Raw genomic sequence first — 21,436 nt, 5'->3', positions numbered from 1 at the left:
TCTTAGCGTGGTGAAGGAAGAAGTAGTAGACATGGTTTCTACTATTGCAAACTACTAAAAAGGTAGTGGTCGATATTCTGATAAATTCGTTAATCAAGTGTTAGTCATGCGACTAGTTAGTGTCGTATTAATACTGTACTACGTAGGGTGTACTTTTTGGTATTCAGTCTACTTGAAGTTCAGCCAATAAGTTTATTTGAGGATGATTAACTCATATAACCTCAGTACGTCGAGTGAGAAAAATAAATGTGGCAACGACGGAAATCTAGACGTGCGTATGCGAAAATACATGAAATATGAAATTCGAAATATTTTCTTTGTGGTTCGAAGTCACAAGAACTTATAAATAATTACGGAATCGGATTAAATAACTTATTCATTTCTGAGGAGTGTGTTTACGAGGGGGGAATAAGTAGAAGTTAACTAATATTAGTGACACTAGAAGGATTATGTTGCAATTATAATGGAAGATAAGTTATCGGTCAGTTGTATGTATTCCTCAGAAAACTGGAAATTTTCTGCTTATCTCTCACTGTTCACTTTAAGAAATAGTTCTGCTATTGTAGAGAACTCGGCTTAATAACTGCTTCATAGTTAACTGACCCGATGAGGTGAAAGGATTGAAAGACAAGTAATTCATTGCCTTTGCATTCTCATAATATAAGTTTACTGTGGCTAAATCAGAGTAAGCTCTGCTCTAAATTAATTAGTCACATGTGATTAGCTTAGTCAACTACTACGTTCTAATTAGAGATTCTGAATATACTTCTGATAATCATGCATTAGTCAAACCCTTAGTAAGGTGCTAATCATACGTCCAAACGAATCTGCATAAGGCCCAGAATTACTAGTTCACACATTTTATACATAGAAAAGAAAATTTGTAGTTTTATTCTTCCCGATCATACAGGGATGCAAATAACCACTCGCCCGCTTGCCCGGGGCGAGTGGTTCATCGCTGCGGGCGAGTATTTAATACCATACAAAGGTAAGTAAATGATTTCTATTGTGGAATGTGGGGTAATAGATTTTTTCTTCGGCTAGTACAATTTTGTTGCTTATTTGCATCCCTGCTCTAAGGATATGTTATAAATGAAATGGGATGATACAGAAGTAATTAGTGGAGTGAAAATTGCAATCGGAGGGAACATAAACCCTTAAGAATACCCATGCATGCAATTCTTTACTTTTCACTAGTACGTTCACAGAATATCAGTAGGGGAAGGGGTGAGTTTAGTCTTTTCTGCGTGGCTCCAGTGTTGACAAGAAAATCTCTCAAAATTCCGCTAGATTCATTTTCAAACCGTCAGAATCCCACCAGAAAATATGGTGATTTAAAAATATCACCAAAATCCAGCTGTTACTACATAGTTAAAAGTATGTTTTTCAAAATTTAAAAAACAGAAGTATTTACCATTAATGCATAATTGTTGTTAAATAATCCAAGGAATGGATGTCTTCAACTTCTGAAGTGGAGTAAACTTCACTTAATAATGTATCAATACATTCTAATTTGTAAATAGTGAAATAAATTTCGCGGGAGCTAATGTGGTTCGGATTCCACGTTAATCAGTAGGTCCACGTCTCATATATCCTCGCTGCTGAAAGGTACGTTAAACTCAAAATCAACTCAACTCACATAAATATTGCGACATCATTTCCCTATTCATCTTAACCTTGCACTCAGGTCTTGATTTTTTTTTTTTTTTTAGTTTGACCAGTATTTTCTAAATTCCTGTAAATATACTACTTTTGTTCTTTCTATTTTAACAGGTTGACTGCCAAGGTGATTTGAGGGTACTGCTCCCAGGAGGCCGTAAATTTCTTCTTACCTTTGGCTCAATTATGGATAGTCATGTCACATTTTTGTCGCGATCTTTTGCTTCTCCCGAAAATGTACCAATGAGAGCTGAGCACCATATGTCATGCTCATGGTCTCACAGTAATTTGTGACAATGAGCATCATATATGGTGCTCATGGCCGCACAAAAAAATAAGGTGAGCACCACATATGATGCTCATGGTAGTCAACCTGTTAATGACGAATGCATTCACAGAATACCAAAATATGAAATAAATTCTCATATGTGAAGAAAGGAGGAAACGAGAGAGAGAAAGAATGAATGAAAGCTGTTAATCAATAAATAGCAAACAACATATATTACGTAGGGATAAAAAAAGAAAAAAACGTCATGTGACATTGGCAATTACCACCTGTGCAACAGAAAATCTTGCTACTTCGTTTTATATGCAATTCAAAAACATCTGTAATACAATCGTGTTATAGTGACTGCGACGACTGGTGGAGCCTGGGCTCTACACCAATCATAGAACTGCTTTGCCTGACGTGTGATGTATCGGAAAAAATCGGTACGATTCGTGGAACTGCCTTTCGAACACAAATTTGAGAAAACGTGAAACAGCAGAAGTGGGCCAACAATGTTGCCAAACTTACAACTCATGGCGAAAGAGTGACAAAGAAATAACACCTAAAGCAGTGGTGCCCACCCCAACCCCTCATGCCTATGACGCACCCCCCTCAATTGTCTATCCGTAGGTGTTCTTCCGTGAAAAAAAAATATTTTCGATTAATTGTTTACACCCCTCAAACATATTTATATAGATTTTACCCCCCCCCATATTTCAATGACGCAGTTTGCGTCATAGCCCCCTTTGTGGACACCCCTGCTTAAAGAACTATAGCACGAACACTAAATAATTATTCGAATTAAATGGTGACAATAATAATAGGAAAAATATGAAAGACAACAACAATAACAATAAACACAACGAAGCTTACCTACAATCCGACAACACTGTACTCTCAGGAGATGTTCTCTGTATAGCGTTAAAGACAATACTGATATTTCATGCCTGAGGGTTGACGTCCAGGTCACACCCTCACGTTCTATTGGGTGGTGAAGTTGGTAGATCTAGGTCAAGCTTCACGACTGTTTGCGACTACTATAGCAGCCTACACAGAGAAGAAATTGCATAGGAACTTGTGCATCGAAATGTCACTTGCTTCCGAAATCCGTTGGTAACTGTGGCGTAACTAAAGGCTTGGGAGCCCTCCCGCAGACAGCGTGGTGTGGGTCACTATCTACGTCCCACTCGCAATGCGGGGTCTTCGGGGCCCTTATTTACGCCCCTTGTTGGTAATATGTTTATTATTTACTTATTTATTTAATTTCCAGTTTTTCTGCCAAGCCGTTTTAGACATGATTCTAAAATCGCCAGATTTCGTGGGAAACTGCTGTCGTTAGCACATACTGCTTGTGCAACCTTCAGCTGCAGCGCCACTGAGTCACAATGTAATCACTCATTTAGCTGAATTAGTAAAATTTCGTTGCTCAGTTGTTTAACGAATTTTGAAGATCGATTTCCAGCACAGATAATACAGCATAATAATTTAATTTATACGAGTAATTCAATAATTACTTGTGAACATGACACTTTAAAAGATAACTTGTTAATGACACATTTAACTAAAGCATGTATTTTAAAACATGGAAGAATAATTGATATTGCATATAATGAAATATATCTTCCTGTACTGTAATTAGAAGTGTACAGAAGGCATAACACAAGCAGAACAAAAACTGAATAACACCTTCAAAGAACAAACCTGATTATTATACATGTTAATGAGTCTTTTACTTTCTCACTATTAATTGTAACGCCAACATTTCCTTGTGAGTACAGAAGATTAAGTGTTGAAAGGAGTTCTTGTTGTTTGCTTTTTAAAAAAGGAAGTGCTAGTTACGTTGATGTTGGGCAATACTTCTCTTGGGAAAAATATTACTTTCCTTACATAATATATCCGAATCGCAAAATATTTTTTTATTATTATGATATTATTATCGATTTTAGGCCTTTGACTCCACGATGAAAAACCAAATTTACTGAGATATTATATTCGAGTCTATAGAACATTGACCAAATTTTGTTTTCTGATAATTCCCAAATTTAAGGGGTGGACCAATGTACCCTTCCCGAAATTTTTAGAGGTGTGCATTAATGTACTACATCTTATGAAATACAATGAGCCTCTATACTAAACTTATATAGCCATATATCACAATTGATGCCTCATCAATTACATCAAAAACCTCCGAAATTTGAATTCTTGTCAATATTTTTACCAATTAAAAGGGAACAAGATGTGCCGAACAAACTTACAGAGGCATATACCCTGATCCTATACTAGCATAGCAAATTTTTAGTTTTGGTACTTTCGAAACTTTAAGAAGTGGTCTCATGTACCCTTCCCGAAATTTGGAGAGTGAGCGAATGTATCCACTGTCAAAATTTAGGAGGGCAATCCTGTGTGTCTTTGGACCGTATCCTGTGATTCAGGAACCATAGCCCCTGAACTACGGTCCCAGGGGCACAAAAGTTTCTTCAACCTTTGCTAGTATTACTTCTTTAATTTATACATTTGTCCTGTTTCCTAATCATGGTGCGCTGTCGTTACATATGTGGAGCTTATCATCAAAACGTCTCTTGTCCATCCAACAAAAATTTTGGCAAATCGAAAAAAAAAAACTAATAATTATTTTAAAAGGTTATTAAATATTGTAAGATTTGGTGCAGAAATTCTTTAAAATTGGAATTATTTTCTTCTTCTTGATTACCACTCATATCTATGAAAATGAACTGCGATACTCCACAGACGTTTGACAAATAACTTTTCTAAGTGCTTTCAAACTTCAAGCACCTATTTTACTAAGAAATAAGTGGAACAATATGGCTGATGCGACCTCAACAATGTAATCACCATAAAATATAAAGTTATCGCACAAATCTTTTGTCAATTATCTCGGTTGAGCCAAAGGTACCAACCAACTAGTTTATGGACTTAAATATCCATTAAATGTTCTAGAAAGCAATAATTAATGCAGTTTTGTGTCAAGTAATTGCTGAGGAAAATCCATGGACAAGAGAGAGTTTAAAATAAAACAGCAAGAATCGTGTTCAAGTGGGAATGGACATAGGACGTTTTGCTTCGAAACTTTATTGCTGTAAGGTGTCCGCCATTTTGCAGTGGACAAGAGACGTTTTGAATAAAAGTGCATATTTCAAATCCAATTTTCTCTGTGCGTTCTGGGACGTTTCGACCAAAAATAAAAGTGCAAAGATGTAAATAATGATTCCGTGTATATTGATATGTCGATTTTCAAAGGGGCCGCGGTGGCTCAGTGGTAGAGCGTTCACCTCTGGTGCTTGAGGTCCTGGGTTTGATCCCAGCCCCCGCCAAGTGAACTTTGTGGTGGACAAACACCGTGTGCGTGGGTTTTCTCAGGGTTCTCCCGTTTCCTCCCACTTTCTTCATTCCACCATTTCATTCATTACTCATCATCACCGTCTCCTTTAGTCTAACCGGCATAACCGTGGGACGTAAAGCTCAAAGATTTCATTTCATTTTCATTTTTTCGATTTTCAAAAAAAAAAAAAAAAAAAAAAGTGGACAAGAGACGTTTTGATAATAAGCTCCACATATATTCGCTTATACGGTACACCTGGATGTTAGTTGTATCCCTTGGTTTTGTAGTTATTTTACTGCTATGACTCTGTCGTTGCTTGTATTGTATCTTCTTACTATCTGCTGGTTCATTACAAATCCAACTCGTTTTCGTTTTACTTTGCTTTCTGTTCCTAAGTTAATAATTACGTATTCACCTGACCAGAAATCACTTGGTCCTTCTATTTTACTTCGCTGATTACTATATCCACATCTAGTCGTTCTGTCTCTTTCTTCATATTTTCTAATCTACTTGATATGTTAAGACTCTTGACGTTCTTCTTTGGGGAGCGACTTTTGCTCCCCAAAAAGCATTAGAACTGACTGATTTTGCAGTGGTTGGATTCTAAGTCTTTTGATCTACCCGCTTGGGGTAATTCAGTTTTAAAAATAGCCATCCTCATGTTACATATTCTTGGAGACGATACGGTGGTGGTTTTACGTTGCCTTTCACTTGTTAGAAATGCTCTTTCTTTCTGATACTATGCCGATCTTCGCTATTCCCCAAAGCTATACGCCTATACCCTTCCTATAGATTGGACTCCTGAATATGAGGACTATTCCACATGCCAGAACATCGATGCCCTGAACTTGCCCCCATAAGCGGAGTTAGGAATTGTCTGCTCGGAGTAGCAAACCCTCAGAACAACTGTGGCATTTTTATTTTTATTATCTTATAGGTGGAATTTGTATTTTTTGTCTAAAAGATGAGGGGCAATGCCCCCATAACTCTGCTTACCCCTAAAAGATATGTGCAAGGTTCCAACATACCCAAGCCCTATTTTTTATTAGATAAGGTTAAATACTGTATGTATTATTTATTTTAATGTTAATAAATATCAAAGTTTTTAAAAGAAACTCTCGCTGGCCTAGACCACTATAAATTTTAGTCCCGAACTCTTCATATAATATATATATACTAGAGCCTATGATTCATCCCCGCCTAGACCCTTTACGTCCCTGTCCGCCACTGAATTCCCACTGTCAGTTACTAAATATTTATGAGAAGAAGATCGCATTAGTGTTGAAATAATACGCTCACAATGGTAGGCAAATTGAGTGAGACAGAAATGACAGCATCATTTTTGCATTATACAGTCAGAGACCATGATAATTTTTATGAATGTCATATTTTGTGGATTCTGTTCTAAGCCTACCGGTTGTCAGTTACCGGTACTTCAAATCACAAAGCCAAGATCAACATTTGAGAAGTGCTTCGTGCTTTTAAATATTGTTTCGAAACAGTTGTGGCCAGTTATTGTGCCAACCAGACATAATCCGTCCTATGCAGAGACGTTTTGAAGTATGATTAGCGTCATACTAAAGGCCTGACTACTGCAGGAAACATATGTTAGTCGAATTCTTTAGAGTGGCACTAATCACGCGTCAGAACGACCCAGCATAAGGCCTAATATCTCCATGTTCTGTGCGCTTATCACAGTCATCTACTGATAATTCGTGAATACGCAATGGGGTTTTCATTACTCAGATTTTAGCCCTTCTTCAGCACCATGGCCTTATGCAGAATCATTCTGACACGTGATTAGTACCCAGGCCTTTAATGTGACGCTAATAATATGTCAAAACGACTCTGCATAAGGCGGCATAATTCTGGAAAGTCTGCTCTCATGAGAAGCGTGATGTGTTGATTTTTCAGAGTAGAGCGTGAACGTTTCTGAAGCAATGTTGTCCGAATTCCGTATAATTGAGAGTCGTCTGCTTTTTTGCCGTCTGCAACAGATCCAGTTAGCCGTCATTCTCTTTTGATCCTTGGGATGAAGTGTAGCAGGAAGTCCATATGAGCAATTCGTCGCTGTCGTTACACATGAAATATCGATTTCTATCCATATCTCAAACCTAGACACTGATGTTTAGTAATCCTGCAATTACAGTTTTCCTCCATTTTTAACGGTAGATGTCACTTATGTTATATCACTGGAAGATCGTATCAGTAAGCCTAGAACAAAATTATATTACAAATTAGTCTAAAATTTGCATGATTATTAATACTTTAAATTAGATAATAATTTAGCAACGACTCGACAAATTAGATAGAGACAAGCAGTAATGATTTCAGAGGATGGCCTGGGAAGAGTTCCCGCACGAAATCTCCTCCCACCTGGGGCAAACCATCGATTGTGCCCAATAAGAGTTACCAGTTATTTACGCAATACAGCTTTAACTCCCTGCATATTGAAATACCCCCTGGGGGAAAATAAATAATTTGAAATCATCATTGGATACAAGTAGGAATGATTAACCCACATTATATAGAGTCTATTGTGCTCTGTCATTTTGTGAAATTTCTGATATATGAATCCAATTTAATCCTTCAATGACATGAGGGCTTTAATCTCAGCTTGATCATACGGACGGTAAGATATTTCAATTTAATACCCTTAACTCACATCCCAAAAACATCGTCTTTAACATGAAAAAAATCAAACCCGAGTATATTAAATAAGTTAGAAGTTATACCATTTCAAACATTGCACTGCAAAAGTGACTACGACGTAGCAGGCCCGTATCCACGGGGGTCTAGGGGATCGCCCCCCTAAATTTTTACTGCCCCCCTAAATTTGTCACGGCAGGCTTGCAAATGAACTATAATACGGTGATGAACTATAAGATGGTTAGATCGGGCCCCCCTAAGTTCTACTATCCTTCCCTACATTTTTGAACTGGCTACCGGCCTGCGACGTAGTAATGTAGACAAGAGAAGTAAAATGAAATCTTTGAGATTAATGTCCCACGATTATGTCCTTTAGGCTAAGGGATCCATTAAGCTATGGATGGTTAAGGCAAGTGAATGATAATGGAAGAATTTGTGGAATGAGAAAGTGGGAGGAAACTAGAGTACCCCGAGAAAACCCATCGACACGATGTTGTCCACTACAAACTTACTTGACCGGGGACCGAACTAGGGATCCCACGTACCAGAGGCAAGCGCTCTACCACTGAGCCCCCCCCCCCAACGAGAAAAGTAAAAGTGTGATATACCATTCCTGACACACGAGTAGTATAATTTTATCAGACAAGTTAGAAAACAAATCTATCATACAAACATGGATTCACTTCGCTGTTCTGCCATTCACGTACATATGGTGTGAAATTGCATAAATATTAGAGCTTGATTGAAGGTGGGCGCGAGACAGACCCGTAGCCAGCCCAAAAAATGTAGGGGGGGGGGGCGATCCAACCTTATTATACTTCATCACCGTATTATAGTTCATTTGGAAGCCTACCGTGAAAATTTTAGGGGCCAACAAAAATTTAGGAAGGCCCGGCCCCCTAGACCCCCCTGGATACGGGCCTGGTGAGAGGAATATCAACGCAAGTGGAAATATTCTCTGTTTAGTGAATAAAAGAAAAAGGTATTCAAATGTATCGTTTTACTTTCGACAAGGATTTTTTTTTTTAAACCGCTGTGGCTGTCTTTAAAGTGCGATAAATATCATGATAGTTTTTACACATTAACGCAGGGACGGTTTGCTGAAATCGATTAAGTGCCCCAAGGATACATTTTATCTCCGTTCTTAACTCTGTAGCCTACTAGGGGCCACGGCGGCTCAGTGGTAGAATGGTTACCTATGGTGCATAGGGTCCCTGGTTCGATTCCCGATCAAGTAAGTTTGTGGTGGACAACATCGTGTCCGTGGGTTTTCCTGCGGTTCTCTCGTTTCCTTCCACTTTCTCATTCCACCAATTCTTCCATAATCATTCACTTGCCTTAATCATTCATCTCTATTAGAATAAAGGAAACATTAAACTCAAAGATTTTCTTAACTGTACTGAAACAGAAAGCGATTGAGATCAACGACAACTTCCGGTTCCAATATTAATCTACACAGAGCAAAAGAGATAACGAGAAGCAGTGGCGTAGCAGCTGCCCCCGCAACCCCCGCAGTGCGGGGGGGCCCCGAGGTATAGGGGGCCCCGAAGTCTTGCGATGAATAAAGTTTTAAAGAAATAGAACTTCAACCTTACTTCTGTCGGCTTTACAAGTGGGGCCCCTTCTCTATACTTTGCGGGAGGGCCCGCAAAAGTGTGCTACGCCACTGACGAGAAGTGTTTTTTAAATTCGATTTATCGTTCTAAGAAGAAGTACCATCTACTCTTTTTAACCCTTTTAAATTTTGGGAAAGGCCGATTTATGCCGAAGAGAACGCGGTACGATTCATGGTTTTAGGATAAATAGTGATATTACCGTAGATACTTTACTAAACTAATTGATTAAAAATGTGTACATAAAGTAAGAATTCAAACATTGGAAAATTTCCTGGCACATTTCTATTTACTCTAGGATCATGATTTGTATCTCGCTTTATTCCAAATAAGAGTAGGTTTCCAACGGTCCCACTTCTAATATGTCTATATGTCCCTGAGGGGAGAAAGTTAGAAAAAAGGGAAATTTTCTTCTGAAAAATCCCTCTCTTATTTGGGCGGGATTTTTCCGCTTCTGGTACATAATAGGGAAATTTGAGTACTACATTTGGAAACTCTGCTTTATAAAGAAACCAACGAGGTACAAACTATGTTTCTAAGATTAAAAGGGATGCGTCACGAATTTTAAAAAAAAATCTAAAATTTACCTTTTTAAAAGCCGCCTTTGTTGAGTTGAGTTGAGTTGATTTTAGTTTAGCGTCCCGTTCAGCAGCGAGGCTATATGAGACGTGAACCTACTGATTAACGTGGAATCCCAACCACATGAGCTTCCGCCGGGAATCGAACCCGGGTCTCCCAAGCCGCCTTTGTTGTTTGTGACGTCACTGCCCCCAGGCATCGCACGAGTGACTGCAAAATGCCCATAAAACATGTTCTTTGATGCTTCCATACTTGAATAAATGCAAAAAAAAAAAAAAAAAAAATCCGGTGTGAAAAGCTTTACCAGAGACTTATAAAGCAAATTCCGAAGGTCGACGCCATGGCCTGTATACAGGCCAAAAAATTAAAAAGGGTTAACCCTCTATTCAAACCGGAAGTGGAAGAGATTAACTATTTCCTGTTTTAATGTTTGTCTCTATAGAGCATAAACAGTAATAGCGAGAAGAGGCGTTCTGCGATCATTTAAGCGTCTCAAGAATACTTTATATTCCATCTCCACTCTAGAGATAAACAGAACCAAATCCTGAAATACCTGGATCTCGGTACTCAATATCCAGTACCTGCTCGGTTCTGGGTCTGGACATGCAAATCTGATATCTGGATCCGGTACCCGATTCTCACTATATCTAGAACCGAAAATGAAAAATGAAATGAAATCTTAAGTTTTACGTCCCATTCTTATTAGGGATGGTATCGAGACGAGACGAGACGAGACTTTGTACAGTCTCGGTCTCGTCTCGGTTGATAAATAACGGTCTCGGTTTCGGTCTCGTCTCGAGTAAGAAAACACCGTCTCGGTCTCGTCTCGGTTAACAGATGCTTGTCTCGATCTCGGTCTCGTCTCGAAAGTCTCGAAATAAATAGTGTGAAATTTAAATAGTGAAAGTATTATTCTCGTACAGTCTGTCGTTTCCGCTTATTTTTCCTTTGATTTTGAATTAAAATTATGGTATGGTGCACCTCTTCATAGCTAATTTGCTTGTGCTAATGCTTTCCATGCGCGTATTCCAGGTTCAATGATCAGTGGGTGTATTACCCTAAAACCCTAATAGAACTCATATTTCACTTTCAGCAATAGACTTTGTCTCATATAGCCTCAGAACTGCCTATGCAATTAAACTCTATTAAATTAACTCTAGTGCTATACAGTAGTTTATTTCCTTCCTTTGAATCAGAATTGTTCAATACCTCCTAACGGATAACGCAACACATAGCAGCACGAATGTATTTAATCGTACCGAAATTGAAACTTTACAATTTCTTATTTATTATTCAATACATTCTGCTTTGGCTGTCATTTTAAAAACAGAATATAACTTTCATTATCTTAACAAATAGGGTAAATTATTACTACAATATACGTATTTTGTTTGAAATTGATGAAATGCTTTATTACCATTTCACATCTTTGTGTTTAATTGACACTTTATAACACGAACGTCCTGAACCTTGTGGTTGGAGCTACTACACTCATCTTTGCTATGCGAGGTCTCGAGTTGGATCACAAAACAAGTTAGATTCAAAGTCCGATGTTTCGCATAATTCGCGTCTCATTTTAAGTGCATTCTGTTTCTTATACAAGTTCATAAGGTCGTAATGCATTACGTAAGCACATATCCAGTGCCGTTAATATGGATTAATCTTATTCCTGAGCTCTCAATGGTGCATGCAATCTTTATTCGAGAAAACTAATCTTGCGTTCATTACGTTGAAATTTTATATTGATTAAAAATTACTTGCGAAACATGGACATACATTTTATATAAGTATATAGGTAATTCGAGATATCTGTATCTATTTTTTCTCATTCGCCAAAAGAAGTGATTCTTAACTTTCTAGTTTTATTTTATATTAATTTTCGTAGTTTTGCTGCAACATGATGGATTGAATAGTCAAAAATACTTTTTTCGCTCTATGACTCTCATTAAATTTTGGATCCATTTTTACCCTACCTTACCTAGTAAAAGTTATATATATAGTCTTAGTTGAGGAACCAGTTTTACGCTTATGTAAAATTACGAAATTATGACTTGGTTTAGTTTACCTCCGAGGTTGAGATATAATAAAATCATCACCATCATCATAATCAACCATTATCAATCCATTGCTGGATGAAGGTCTTTCCAAGTCTTCACAACTATCTAACTTGGGCAATTCTTTTCCAGGTTACTCCTCAGTAGCTCTTGATTTCGTCACACCTTCTTGTATGCGAAGGTTTCCTAGGCTGTTTTTGTCTTGTGGTGTCCAGTCTAGAATTGTTTTCGTCCGTCGATCATAATTTCTTCTTGCAATACGTCCAGCACATTTTTCAGCTCATATTAAATTATTTCATTAGCATCATCAGTATTCATTTCTATGTATTTGGGCTACAAATAGTTCGAATTCGCTACTTTCGGAGTACAGACACGCTACTTTTTAATCTTCGGATCTGACAACACTGACTGAATTATTTAAATCAACATAACGTGAGAACCCCCATTTGGTCTAGCGACTAGCACTCTTGATTTCGATTCGCGTGGTCTGGAGTTCGATTTCCGGTAGGGGTAAAGTTGAAGGTCCGAAGTGGTTCGGATTCCACTATAATCATTAGCTCCACGTCTCCTTTAGCCGCTCTAGCATAACTGTGGGACATTAAACTAAAACAAAACAAAAGAAAAGAAAGTTTTGTGAACACGGTGTAGTACTAATTGTAAGTCCTTGAATAATTGCATATAGCTATTTGGTATGGATCGAGTTTGAGGTGATCGGTGGTCAAACTAAAGCAAGGAAATGTAATTAGTGTGTAATTAAAACTTTTAATTAAGCACGGTCTTAATCTAAAGTGTACACCAGGCCTAAGGCTTAGGGGGAACAACTAGTGTTACTGAAAATGTATCAATTACATTTAATTTCAGTTACAATTTCCATTTACATGTATTGCTGGAACGAAGACTTAAACATTAACATTACAAGTAGCCCAAAGACTATGAAAAACATCTTCTCTTGAAAGCATTCTTGCACCATAAAACAAACACTATATAATGTATGGGCTATTGTGGTTTTGTTAAATAACTAAAATAGAAATATGTAATACTTTACGTAGCGCAATTTGAGAAAATACAACTTTATTTTGCTTTTAGCAACATTGTTTATCTAGTGATATTGCAGAATATCTAGAAGAATTTCCGAACTTGGTTTTTAATATATATATATATATATATATATATATATATATATATATATATATATATATATATATATATATATATATATATATATATATATATATATATATATATATATACCGCAGATCATAGAGGAGAGCTATAGGGACTATAGCCCTCCTTAACGCTCAGGTATACACTGGAAAGAATGGGTTTCAATCCTACTTTCTTTACACTGGATAAAGCAGCAAACCATGGCTTAGCCCCTCCTTTGATCATTATATATATATATATATATATATATATATATATATATATATATATATATATATATATATATATATAGGATGGCCCATTTTAATCTTTCCACGGAGATATCTCGAAAACGGTTGAACATAAATGAACCGAACAAAAACTCAAATAGGAAATGCCATGGGGCAAACTGGTGTTTTCGCGGCGCTTCCCGGGGCCGTCCTTCATGGGGTACCAGGGCCAAACTTTAAAATTTTAAATGGAAACATGGGGCGAGTAATACCTCGTTCCATAGATCTTTAAAAAGTAAAAAGCGTTGTGGCAAAAGACTTTTCATATTGATCACCGTATTCAAGATGGCCGCCAAGACATGGTCCCTGTATCTGATAAAACGTCCAGTACCACTAATATGAAAACAGTTGGAGATAAACGAACAGTCAGAAAGTGATACAGGAAAGGCATGGGTCGCGTCGAGTAATGCTCTCGCCGTACTCCCACGGCTGCCTTTCCCAGGGAAACTTAGAAATTTTGAACCAAAATATGGGTCAAGTGATACGTTGTTGGATAAATTTTGAAACACGAAACAGTATTGTATCAAAACATTTTTCATATGGGTCACCGTTTTCAAAATGGCCGCCAAGACACGGTGCCTGTATCAGATAAAACGTCCAGTACCACTAGACCTCTTACATGAAAATAGTTGGAGATAAATGAACAGAATAAAACTCGTATAGGAAAGCACAGAGGAGGGTATTTATCATTCCACGGCTCGAGTATAATGCAACGGAGAAAAAGATTATTAAAATATAATTAACGTGATGCAAAAGGGGAAATGATAGAAAATTATCTTTTCGATCTCTGTCCGTAAGTGGGTGAAGCGGGAATGAATGGAAAAATCTCAAATGAGAACCTCACTTTTATTTGCAATAGATATGGTTTGTCTGAAGCACTTGTGTGTACAAATGACTGGTACTATAATGAATAAGAATAAAGTGAAATAAGGTTAAATTCAAGTTTAACAACATTTTGCCCGCCCCTGATAATTTAACGCAATGCATGAAAGATTTTTGGGACATATCTGCATCAGTATGTACCGTTCAGTTACTAAGGATCACAACTGAAATTACTGTTGAAAGTTATTCGGAATGTAACTGTGGACATCTCAGTGAAACTCATATTCTATCACATGCAAGAAGACAGAAAGAAAAGAAAAGAACCAATATCATGCAGACGACTGTTGAACAAAACCAACGTTTGTAAACATTGTTCTAAAATTGCATTGTTCGACAAACTGGTTTCGCATTTCAGTTGATTCATTTTTGCATCAAACCATTACCCGCAATCAAAATGGAAGGTGCCATTTAACAAGAATTTTACGCACTTTATCCCATTACAGAGACATTTATGTCTTATAAAAACACATTTCAAATAACTTTGTTTCGTAGATACAATTTGTAAAAACTAAGGCTCTCATTTGCAATTTCACCGATCCTTCCCGCTTCACTCACTTACGGAATGAGGTTAGGGTAAATTTCTAGGAGTTAGATTTCTTCCTTTCCATTATGGCACCTTTACTCTAATCATCCTTTCGATTGTTGCAACATTCCCGAGCTACAGAATGATAAATACCCTCTGTGATTTCCTATTCTAATATTTGTTCGGTGTTTTCATATTAGTGATACTGGACGTTTTACCTGATACAGATACCATGTCTTGGTGGTCATTTTGAAAACGGTAACCCATATGAACGATCTTTTGCAACAGGACTATTTAGTTTTTAAAGATATATTGAACGAGGTATCACTCACCCCATGTTTCCATTTACAATTTTGAGGTTGCGCCCTGGGGCCCCATGAAGGGTGGCCCTGGGAGCCTCCGCGACAATATCAAACGATGTGCCACATGTCATTTTCTATTCGAGTTTTTGTTTGGTTCATTTATGTTCAGTCGTTTTCATATTAGTGGTACTGCACGTTTTACTGTATCTGATAGAGGCAACATGTCTTGTCGGCCATTTTGAATACAGTGCTCGATATGAAAGACCTTTTGCCACAACGATTTTTAGTTTTTCAAGGTCTATTGAACGAGGTACCACTCACCCCTTGCTTCCATTTAAAACTAAAGTTGGGCCCCCGGGAACCTATGCAGGGCGAACCTGGGTGGCACCGCGACCATGTATATATATATATATATATATATATATATATATATATATATATATATATATATATATATATATATATATATATATATGGAGAGAGAGAGAGAGAGAGAAAGAGAGAATTCTATTTGCATCACCAGTGGATTTTGTTTCCGGAGAGGCTTGAGGAACGAGTAAGAAACATTTGCGTTATACGTGCAATGCAAAAAATTATCACAAATTTATTTCGGTAGGGGTTTAAGCCCGATAACCACCCCCTAAATACGCCAATGTACATCAGTCAACCGTTATCATATTATCTAACACAGCAACGAAACAAATTTTGAGTGAAGGCAATTTTAGTATCTATCAATATCAATATTCGAGACGAGACCGAGACTTTCGAGACTGACCTAAGTCTCGTCTCGATTTATAGAGGTCTGTCTCGGTCTCGGTCTCGTCTCGGTATTTAAAAGTACGTATCGGTCTCGGTACCATCCCTAATTCCTATGACAAATGAATGAAATGGTGTAATGAAGAAAGTGGGAGGAAACGGGAGAACCCCGAGAAAACCCATGCACACGGTGTTTGTTTACCACAAGCTGGGATCCAACTAGGGACCTCATGCACCAGAGGTGAACGCTCTACCACTGAGCCACCGCGGCCCAGGATCCGGAACCCGGTTTCTTCATGGAACCAGATAACCAAGATCCGAATTTTTCTTACTTTCTCTACCCCACTTTAATCTTTCTATTAAAATCGTAACTAGTATAAATCTACTGCCACTTGCAATTTGAATATTAATTAAGAACTTATCACGCCATAGAACTCCTTCAAGTAGTTTACACGTTACCAAGGGCGCCGATTTCTCTGTAAATGTGGGGGGAGACCCATTCAGATGCAGAAAGCATATATGAGGATTTTAAGACAAATTGCATTCAAATTATGCCAAATATTGTAAATTTACAAATACAATGAGGAGCCACACATAACCTTTGGGGGGCCTGGGCCCCCCAGAGTCGGCACCCTTGCACGTTACCCTGCTGCTTGTTACCTAGTAGTATTGTTACTTTTATTTGTAATGCACTTTAAAATATGATGATGCAGGCAGTTGTAGCTTAGCAGCATACTTGGTTGGCTTTACATCGGCTAATGGTCGGTGTTGAAATTTAGCTTTTCCATGACTTTAGATAAACCTATCTCTGAAACTATGCACTTTTCCTTCACAGGTCGGTATGATTTTTTTTCCCTTAGTTAATGTGAGGAATCGCCTCTTACAGTTTGTGAGTATAGTTCATTAACACCGTGTATATAAGAATATCGGAAACCCTTAAGAATAGATATATAATTTGGTGTTTTGTACTTTTAGTCTAAAATAATTCAACACATGTTCCAGTGTTTTTAGATGTTTGACCTAGAATTTAAAAAAAAGTGGTGGAGGCAGGCCCGTATCCAGGGGGGTATAGGGAGCCGGGCCCCCCTAAAATTTCACGGTAGGCTTGCAAATGAACTATAATATGGTTGGATCCGGCTGTGAGCGGGAGGAAGAAAGATTGCATATTATGAATAAAATTCTCAATAATTAATTAAAATGATAAAATGCAAATGTGGGAGGAGACGTTGGATTTACTGTCAAAATTACTTTAAATTAATGCAACCTCCAGCTACAAAGTTAATTAACTAAATCAGTCAGTCGGTAGAGTCTTTAGTTTAATTAAATGAAAATTTTGAAAAATAAAACAAGGTTGTTGTTAGCATGAAACTCTAATTTTCAAGCACTTTGTGGTTTTAACACCCATCCTGCATGAGAAAGATACCCAAAATACGCAAATCGCCTTCATGATCCATTCACAAACCCAGCTTCTGGCCTGAAAAAGAAACAAAAGGACTAAAGGGTAACACATACCTCTCGGCCAATACTGCAAACAAGACAGAAGTTCAAATTTCCTGTGATATCCATTTAATACACCACTTCAATGCACATACTATTGAAATTTACAGAAGCACACGCGCGCGCATGGTCTCTCACTGAGACCTGAGAGAAGAAAAAAAAAATTCTTAATTTTAATCAAATTATTTTCTCTGAAAATTTTATATCACACGCTCTGAGCTCTCATTTTGTTTAATAGTTCGTGCACGTTTTGTTCATTTCGCCGTTAACTTCTTACTTGCAGTGTCTCTCCCTTTTCACCACGTTATACACCTCCTTGTCGTGTTTCTTCCGTTTCCGGCGACCATTCTCTGTCTTCTCCCGTCGTACTGCTACACTCTCCTACAGGACGTACTCCCTCTAACTCTGGAGTTCTGCTGCATTAGCGGCGCTTTTGTGTGTATTCCTCTGCATGTCGGCAATCTTGACTAACTGAATTGTGTCTGAAAGTTCACCCTAGTCAGTCATTCTATGGAGCACTGGAGTTATTTTGTACAAACCGCGCCTAAGTTATACAAGCATAAAGCTCAGTCCCTTGTATTAACTGACGGCGTATGACGTAACACGTCAAAAGTTAAACTGGTGTGAAGCACTTCACAAATATAGGTGAAAGCATTGTCTCTTCACACTAGCAATACTTCGAACATGGTTCACTTAGTAAAATAAATAACAAATAACTTTGCAGATAATTCCGCAAGCCGCACTTTTATAAATGTTACTCGTTCCTTCTACGCTCTCATTCTACCAAAGAATATGAGTTCAGCGTTACGAAGATACAATAGTGGTAAATGAGTGCTTAGTGCACATTTTATATATCGCACACACTATGTATATGTTTTAAAACTATATCACTGACATGTTCGATAAATGTTTGAACACAACAAGTGTCGATGATAACTTTCAGTACAGACGGTTAGAACACTCACTCCGAACTTCGTGTCTGACGTACACGATTCCCGATCTAAGAAGCAACTGCCTTTCTGACTGTCTCCCGTAATGTTATATTTCCCTCACAGTTCATTGTTCGCCCCAACTTTTGGGTTGGGCCAATCCACTTTAGTACGCTTCACCCAACATAGGGGTGAGAGGCATGTCACTCACCTGTAGGCTTCGCATGACCTAAATATCTCAATACACTACACTTTTTCAAATTCTTTTGTACTTTATAGTTCACTTCAATGACATCGTTAACAGTCACTATGTGAGTTAGGTAGCTTATTAAACAAGCTTTCAGTTTGTATATCACACTCACTAACACAGTGCTGAATATAGTTAGAAAAATTAAAATAAACAACAAAATTATTTTCATTTGATCACTTGACAAGTTAACCTACACAACTTGACAGGTAGTCCCACCTAGTGGCGACCCCCGTAACTGCTTGTCCAAGTGACATTGCATATTGCAATTCTCTGAAACAGATGCATTGAAGGATATGGTTTATACTTTGATTGATCATATTAATGACACAAATTAAATGAACTATACAAAAATACTAATATATAAAATGAACCCTGAATGAGGCTGACGTAGCCTAACACATAAAAATAAGCAATATAGAATCATTTTGAGAATTCCCTTCTCTCTGCTAACAGTAATGACTTTTGACAAGGTTTAAAAAAAACAACAAAACAAAACTGAGGTGTGTGTTCGTCTTCTGAATTCCTTCCACAACCATCAGCTAGGTCTATAACTGTCATTAGTACAAGCCATATGTTGTAAACAAAATATATATCGAGCTACTATATATCTACAACTACGGGAACATCCAGAAAGTTTATTTACATCACAAAATTACATAACATCACACATACTATTATCAGCGGAGCAGAAGAAACAATCTTTTAGCAGAGACATCTAGCGGATGTCACTGTACTACGAGAAACAGAGTTCTCGACGTCTACCACTAAAACTCAAGTGGACTCGTCCACAATTTTGAATTTGTCAACTTCCCTTTCTTAGACGCTAGTCCGTTGACCAAACGACGCTTTCAGAGCCTAACATGCCAAAAGTAGGCGTGTCTAAAAAAAATAGCACCTCTTTGTATTCGGGTTTCTCTCATAGACATGCTAAAAATTTTATGATTTTGAAAGCATTGTATTCATGGACTCTGTGTCGCTATACTGGCAGGGTATGCTCCTACCTATTAATACACTAAGAAGTGATACTAGCTATCCATACATGTGACAACTGGAGCTCATAGGTATTCCACCCATATAGAGATGGTTACCTTGTTTTCGATATTTTCTCACGACGTGGGAGACCAAGACTCCGTTAGGAACACAAGCTATCTTTAAAGTTTTTTTTTTCTGTGTGGCTTCGCTGCTTCTCTGCCAGCCAAATATCGTATCTAAACTCTAGAGTTTTCTGTTTTCTTCGAAGTCAATATTAAATTATATTCTAATATCATTGCTCCAATCTGATGTCTCATCCGGTTGTCACTCAATGCGCATTTACATAATCGACATACACAATATAAATACATAGAAATACCAATAAAAGATACATGCTCCCGCTGACACGTATGCTAATTCTATTAAACTTGATATGCAAATCATTAATTAAATGGCAAAATTATTCATATATTCACGCAAAATTTAAATATATAAATTGAATTAAAACACAGTTCATGTGTCGTTTACATTATTCCCCTCCTAAGGAAATGCAACCGTTAATCGCTTAATCGTTGCATTTTCCTAGAAGAGGTTCCAATACACTTTACGTATATAACCTACATACACCGTATATGCAATATTTTAAATACAAAATTTCCCTTAATACATGAAAACAAAAAAATCCTAACACTAATAACATCTAACATAATCACTAATATATCATAATCACATCCTAACTTGTCATTTTATCTGAAATTTATCTCTCTGCATTAGCTAACAGTATTTCTTCTGCACTGTTACACTCAGCGCAACAACTCTCTTGTTTCCCAGACGTAAGGAGGTGCGTCTGTGAGTGTAAACATCTTCAGCTGTCCTGCCTGTGTGACGTGCTGTGCTTGCTTCTTCTTCTCCTACGTCATCAGGTCAGCTGGGTCCTGAGGAGGCGTGGTTTCATGCGGTACGTATTTCTTCAGGTGAAACACGTTCCTCTTCATTAACACTTCTCTCGTCTCAGGATCACCGAGAACGCACACATTATTCTGCGCTGTGGAGAGTGTGATATAAGGCCCCGTGTATAAGAGAAGCATTTTCTTCGTTATGCCAGAGAAAGCGTCAGACTTGGGAAAAGCTCTCACCAGTACCAAATCTCCAACCTCGAAACGCGCTGGCTCGCGACGTTTATCGAAGGCCTTCTTTCTCCGCTGTGCTGACTTCTTCAGATTTCTTGCTGCTAGCTCGACATAATACTGCAACGATTTGTGTCTCTCAACGTCTGGGATTTCGAATAATCTCGCTAATTCTCTCGATGGTGATTCTCCCAGGTGCACTTGGTATGGACTTAAACCAGTCGACAGATGTACGCTTGAGTTGAGACACTTTTCGATTTTCTCAAGATGTTTGGGCCATTCCCTCTGCTTGTCATGGCACAATTTTCGTAACATTCTCACTGTCGATTTCACACCCACCTCAGCCATATTTCCTTGGGGATAGTACGGAGTACTATAGATGGGCTTAAGGTTTAAGTCCGAGAGTTCCTTCTTCCACTTGGCACTTGAAAACTGTGTCCCATTGTCTGTCAAGATGACCTCAGCAGACGGACACAGTTTCAGGAACTCCTTCAGCTTCTTCAACGCTGTGTCTGTGGTGGCCCTTCTGCACGCAAAGAATCCTATCAACTTGGAGAAAGCATCCACGCATACAAGGATGTACGACACGTTGCCTACCCCCAC

The sequence above is a fragment of the Thermobia domestica genome, chromosome 11, assembly GCF_964235325.1.
Source record: "Thermobia domestica chromosome 11, izTheDome1.hap1.1, whole genome shotgun sequence".
In the NCBI taxonomy this organism is placed as follows: Eukaryota; Metazoa; Arthropoda; class Insecta; order Zygentoma; family Lepismatidae; genus Thermobia; species Thermobia domestica.
Note: the sequence above shows the minus strand (reverse complement) of the source record.